Source organism: Toxotes jaculatrix, chromosome 5, assembly GCF_017976425.1.
Source record: "Toxotes jaculatrix isolate fToxJac2 chromosome 5, fToxJac2.pri, whole genome shotgun sequence".
Lineage (NCBI taxonomy): Eukaryota > Metazoa > Chordata > Actinopteri > Toxotidae > Toxotes > Toxotes jaculatrix.
In genome coordinates, this window is record NC_054398.1 from 30502740 (window position 1) to 30509507 (window position 6768).

A 6768-nucleotide genomic window follows, 5' to 3' on the forward strand; every position below is an offset into this window, starting at 1 on the left:
GAATTGAAGAATTTAGTTCCATTGGAGCTCAGCTGATTCAACTGATCAATAATCAATAATAATGAAAACATCAAACAGCAGCAGAGTGTGTGTGTGTTCACACTGGGAGACATGAGGAGGTTTCATGTCTTAATAACACTTCAGCATGTGAACTTCAGTCTGACTGAGACTCAGTCCAACCAGTCACACTGCATATTTGGATAATGAAGAGACCACACACACACACACACGCACGCACGCACACACACACACACACACACACACACACACACACACACACACACACACACACACACACACACACACACACACACACACACACACAAAGCATTGGAGTTTACTTTCACTTTGACCAAACTTTGTGGCGCAGATGATTTTCTCCATCTGAAGGTAAATGTCAGCAGTTTGAATGTTTTACTCATCAACACTCGCTTTTGTTACCTGGGATTTCTGACCATTGATTTGGGTTTTTTTTTCAGGCTTTTTTTGTGTCAGTTAAAGTTCACTCACACAAGAAGCTGAGGAAAAAGAAGCTTGAAGGAGAGAGCTGCAGAGGGATGAAGTTCATAGGAAAAAACTGAGTAAGTGGAGCTCTTGATTGGTTTGATTTGTCTTCATTAAAGGGACATGGTTTTCTCTAGTTTGTGGAAAATGTTGACAGTGATGTCACTAGTTCTTCTGGTTATTTTAGTTGGAGAAACTGGTTTATTACCAGTGTTTTACAGTTGGATGGAGTTTGTTTAAATCAGGAGGAGGTTTGAAACAGTCGTCTCAAACTGAAATATCAGCTTGGAAACTTTAGAGGACATTCATGACATTCATGTCTATTTGTTTGTTTATTTAACCTTCATTTAACCAGGTAAGTCAGTTGAGAACCAGTTCTCATTTCCAACGACAACCATCAAGTTATCATCATTGTAATATTGTTCAAAAGCATAAACTTCTGACCTTTGATAATTTTGTGTGTCTTGCCAATGTTAGTTTACTGTACAAAATAGTACATGATCTGGCTGCTCCTCCATTAAAGGAGTTCATATCACTGTGCCCAGACAACAGAAGAACAACCAGGGCGACCAGCAGAGCTCACTGTGCAGTACAGCACAGACGTACTGAGTTTGGCAGATCAGCTTTTTCTGTCAAAGCCACTAATTATTGGAACTCAGTACCAAGCGAGATCAGAGAGATAAGCATCCTTACTTGTTTTAAATGTAAGATAAAATCATGACTTAAATCAACCCAATCATGCACTCATCAACCATAAATCCTATTGGCTCATAATCCACTGATTTGTAATTTTAACATTGTGATTTTATTGCTGTGTGGCACTTTGTTATTGTTGCTGTCTGATTGTTATTGTTTGTTGTCCTATTGTTGTTTGAGAAGGCTGTTTCAGAGACAGTGTTCTTATATTTGTTGTATTCTTATGTATTTACTTATCTTGGACTGTAGTGCTACAAATGAAAATTAGCTGGTAGCTAACTCTGGCATGGCTGAGAGCTATGCACTGTCCCTGTTAAATAAGCAAATAAAATACAAAATACAAATACCTGGCTAAGAGGCAGAAGCATGAGGCATATTATACAATAATTCAGAAAACACGATAAACAATAAACGATAATCACGATACAGCACATTCACATAAACAATTAAAAACATGAAATTCACTCTGACAAATATATACAATATATACAACAAGGAGATCCCACGAGCAAATTAGAAGCAGGTGCACTGATTGGAAATTATAGATTGTAATGAGTTATTTGAGGTAGATAAAGGGATGAAGGAACAGAGCTTTTGTGTTTTTTGTAACTCAGTCCAGTCGCTAGAGGCAACAAAATGGAATGAGGAACAACCAAAGGTGTCATGTGAGTGTGAGTGTGTCTGTGTGTCATGTGTGAGCAGGAACAGAAACTGTGAGGAGTCTAAAAGGCAGATCAGTGAAAATGTTAAAGTCCTGATGAACTTTACAGACGATATTGAACCATGGTGAAATAACAGGATATGGTCTGTAACAGACATGGACTCATGGGCCTCCTTCTCAGAGCAGGAGGAGCAGCTGATATTTCTACAGAAGAAATGATGGAGATGATGATTCATGTAAAACATTTGAAGTTAAGGTTTTAGACTCTTGGAGAAACAGAATGTTCACTGAATAAAAGCTTTGTTACACTTTTTGATCCAAGCAGATAAAAAACATTTTTATCAGTTTTCTGACATTAGTGTTTCTGTTCAGTTGTTGTGGAGTTGTTGTTGAACCTGACGTTACCGTGCCAAACCCAAATCCTGCTTTGTAGTACAGGCACACACTCACACACACACACACACACACACACATATAAAAAAAGTTTTTATATTATTGTAAAGGCTTTATTGAAATTGCCAGTCTTTTATTTTGAAAAGCATGTACAAGTTGTATGGAATCTAATACTTTTGTAGTGATAAGTAACTCAGTACTTTTATTGCAGTGCTGCACTGAAACTCCAGTGTTTCCATTTTCTGCTTCTTTATACTTTTACTTCACAACTTATCAGAGGGAAATATTTTACTGTTTTACTACATTTATTTCACAGTTACAGTTACTTTTCAGATTAAGATTTGAAATAAAAACCCAATGAGTCTGTTCTGCATGATCAGCACTTTTACTTTTGACAGTTGAAGTATATTTTACTGATTACACTCGTGTACTTTTACTCAAGTGAAATTAGAAAGCAGGATTTTTAGATTGTGTCAGATAAAATCAGTGGATCTCAGTCTGTCTGTGTGTCAGTGAATGGAAATGCTCGTCCCTGGATCCTGTGTGTGCTGCTCTGCACTTCACTGCAGCTTCATGACCCCATCTAGTGGACTGACAGTGGAAGTACAGCAGCTGATGGCAGCTTCCTCTGCCTCACACTGCTGTCTGACTGCATTCAACTGACACTGATATGAAAGAGGAAATAAGAGCCAATCAGTGGAGGAGCAGCTGATATTTCTACAGGACAAATGATGGAGAGGAGGATTTCAGTTGATGTGCAGATGAATGATTTGTGTTTTCTCTCCAGGTGAAGGTAGAAAGTGTGTGTGAGCTGATGTGGATGTGAATTCAGCATCATGAATCAGTGTGAGGACAGAGAGGAGGGAGCCCCTCCCCCTAAAAGCAGTCTGTGTGGGGACCATGAGATCCAGACCAAAGCTCAGAGGTGAGATGAGGATCTCTAACTGTCCATGACTCTTCTCCATGTCAGAACTCAGCACTCACATCACTGCACCATCATTATTCACACTCAAAGCTCTGTGTGTGTTGTGTTGAAGGCCAGAGCAGCAGCACACACCAGACTCTGCTGGACCTGGACCTGGACATGGACCTGAGCCCAGCTGTGTGTCCATGAAGAGTGACAGGTCAAAATTTGACCCCATTAATTTCAAAGGACAGCCTCCCTCTGCTGCAAAGAAGTGAGCTGCAGCTGATTTTAAAATGTTTCAGACAGCTGCCCTGTATAACTGGTCTTCTATGAAAGATGAAGTGATTGTGTTTTTTCTCCAGGCTTCATGAATGACACAGTATATGAACATGATCAGGCTAAAACACAGGCTTAAGTGGCAAAGTTGATGTAAAACCCAGTGTGTGTCCTTAAAACTCATCATTTAAAAGGTGGACTTGTTGTGATGACTCTAGGTCATGAGGTACAGAATTGATTGCTTGTTTCCTCTCATTGAGAATGTCACAGCACAGTAGTGTTTGCTTTAATCAGGACAGTCACCACAGAACATAAAAGCAGCTGTTGTTTGTGTACAAAGCATAAAACGTTCACAGATGCTGCAAACATAATGTGAGCTAATTCTTCATGATTCCTCCACAGAGTGGACCAGGAGAGCTCAGAGGTTCCCAGTGCTCAGTCTGCCCAGCAGCATCAAACACACCTGGACTCCATATTTATGGTCTGTACATGGACAACAACTACTTTGACATCTGTTGTGTTGACAATAATCTCCATGCTGCACTTTTTAGAGCAGTGGATTGTCAGTGTGTCCAACATGGATCTGATGTTTTGGCTCTACTTTGATTGTGTCATTCATATAGTTTTCTGTTCCAGCTGCTGGAGGAGAACATCGTCACTTTTGTGAAGAAGGAGCTGAAGAAGATCCAGAAGGTTGTGAGTCCAGATTACCCACAATGCTCAGAGAGTCAGAGGGAGGATCAGGAGGTGTTGCACTGTGAGGATGAAGAGCAGAGGAGGAGCAGCAGAGAGGCTTTTGTGAAGATCACAGTGAATTTCTTGAGGAGAATGAAGCAGGAGGAGTTGGCTGACTGTCTGCACAACAGTAAGAGGATTTCTCTAAAGATTCAACATGATGGACAAATGGGACATTTACGCCTCAAGACATGGAGGGAAATATGTTCATGTGTGTTCGTTTAGGGGGATGAACGTGTCATGTTTTCTTTATGGATCAGTCATTGATGTTGTTTCTTGTTTGTTCATTCAGGACATGTTGCTCCAGTTTGTCAACGTAAACTTAAATCTACTCTGAAGAAGAAGTTCCAGTGTGTGTTTGAGGGGATCTCTAAAGCAGCAAACCCAACCCTTCTGAATCAGATCTACACAGAGCTCTACATCACAGAGGGAGGGACTGGAGAGGTCAATGATGAACATGAGGTCAGACAGATTGAAACAGCATCCAGGAAACCAGCCAGACCAGAAATAAGCATCAGACAAGAAGACATCTTTAAAGCCTCACCTGGAAGAGACGGACCAATCAGAACAGTGATGACAAAGGGAGTGGCTGGCATTGGGAAAACAGTCTTAACACAGAAGTTGACTCTGGACTGGGCTGAAGACAAAGCCAACCAGGACATACACTTCACATTTCCATTCACGTTCAGAGAGCTGAATGTGCTGAAAGAGAAAAAGTTCAGCTTGGTGGAACTTGTTCATCACTTCTTTACTGAAACCAAAGAAGCAGGATTCTGCAGGTTTGAAGAGGTCCAGGTTCTGTTCATCTTTGACGGTCTGGATGAGTGTCGACTTCCTCTGGACTTCCACAACACTGAGATCCTGACTGATGTTACAGAGTCCACCTCAGTGGATGTGCTGCTGACAAACCTCATCAGGGGGAAACTGCTTCCCTCTGCTCGCCTCTGGATAACCACACGACCTGCAGCAGCCAATCAGATCCCTCATGAATGTATTGATATGGCGACAGAGGTCAGAGGGTTCACTGACGCACAGAAGGAAGAGTACTTCAAGAAGAGGTTCAGAGAGGAGGAGCAGGTCAGAAGGATCATCTCCCACATCAAGACTTCACGAAGCCTCCACATCATGTGCCACATCCCGGTCTTCTGCTGGATCACTGCTACAGTTCTGGAGGATGTGTTGGAAACCAGAGCGGGAGGAGGGCTGCCCAAGACCCTGACTGATATGTACATCCACTTCCTGGTGGTTCAGTCCAAACTGAAAAATGTTAAGTATGATGGAGGAGCTGAGACAGATCCACACTGGAGTCCAGAGACCAGGAAGATGATTGAGTCTCTGGGAAAACTGGCTTTTGAGCAGCTGCAGAAAGGAAACCTGATCTTCTATGAATCAGACCTGACAGAGTGTGGCATTGATATCAGAGCAGCCTTCGTGTACTCAGGAGTGTTCACACAGGTCTTTAAAGAGGAGAGAGGACTGTACCAGGACAAGGTGTTCTGCTTCATCCATCTGAGTCTTCAGGAGTTTCTGGCTGCTCTTCATGTCCACCTGACCTTCATCAACTCTGGAGTCAATCTGCTTTCAGAAGAACAATCAATCTCCCTGTGGTCTAAACTGTTTGGAGAAAAACCTGATCCAACACAGCTCTACCAGAGGGCTGTGGACAAGGCCTTACAGAGTCCAAATGGACACCTGGACTTGTTCCTCCGCTTCCTCCTGGGTCTTTCCCTTCAGTCCAATCAGACTCTCCTACAAGGTCTGCTGACACAGACAGGAAGTGGCTCACAGACCAATCAGGAAACAGTCCAGTACATCAAGAAGAAGATTGAAGAGACTCCCTCTGCAGAGCAAAGCATCAACCTGTTCCACTGTCTGAATGAACTGAATGATCATTCTCTAGTGGAGCAGATCCAACAGTCCCTGAGTTCAGGACGTCTCTCCACAGGTCAACTGTCTCCTGCTCAGTGGTCAGCTCTGGTCTTCATCTTACTGTCATCAGAAAAAGATCTGGACGTGTTTGACCTGAAGAAATACTCTGCTTCAGAGGAGGCTCTTCTGAAGCTGCTGCCAGTTGTCAAAGCCTCTAACAAAGCTCTGTAAGTGTATAGATAGTTGGATTTATTCATCATTATATAAAGACTCTGCTATTTTATTCAGCAGGAGAGAAAATAAATTCCTTCATCTTCATCCACTTATCCGGGGCCGGGTTGCGGGGGGCAGCAGTCTAAGCAGGGACGTCCAGACTTCCCTCTCCCCGGTCACATTTTCCAGCTCTTCCGGGGGAACATTCCCAGGCCAGCTGAGAGACATGGTCCCTCCAGCGTGTCCTAGGTCTTCCCCAGGGCCTCCTCCTGGTGGGACATGCCTGTAACACCTCCCCAGGGAGGCGTCCAGGGGGCATCCTAAATGCCCGAGCCACCTCAGCCGGCTCCTCTCGATGTGGAGGAGCAGCGGCTGTACTCCAAGCTCCTCCCGGATGACTGAGCTCCTCGCCCTATCTCTAAAGGAGCACCCAGACACCCTGCGGAGGAAACTCATTTCAGCCACTTGTATCCGAGATCTTGTTCTTTCGGTCATGACCCAAACCTCATGTCCA

The 6768-nt window shown here is 43.2% G+C and overlaps 1 long non-coding RNA gene across 1 annotated transcript; it reads left to right on the forward strand.

Moving 5' to 3' along the window:
* Positions 1–329: 329 nt before the first annotated feature.
* LOC121182477 lies at positions 330–3105 on the forward strand. The gene is made up of 3 exons (XR_005894119.1): positions 330–390; positions 480–581; positions 3042–3105. It is a non-coding gene; the product is annotated as an uncharacterized LOC121182477 (long non-coding RNA).
* Positions 3106–6768: the final 3663 nt, after the last annotated feature.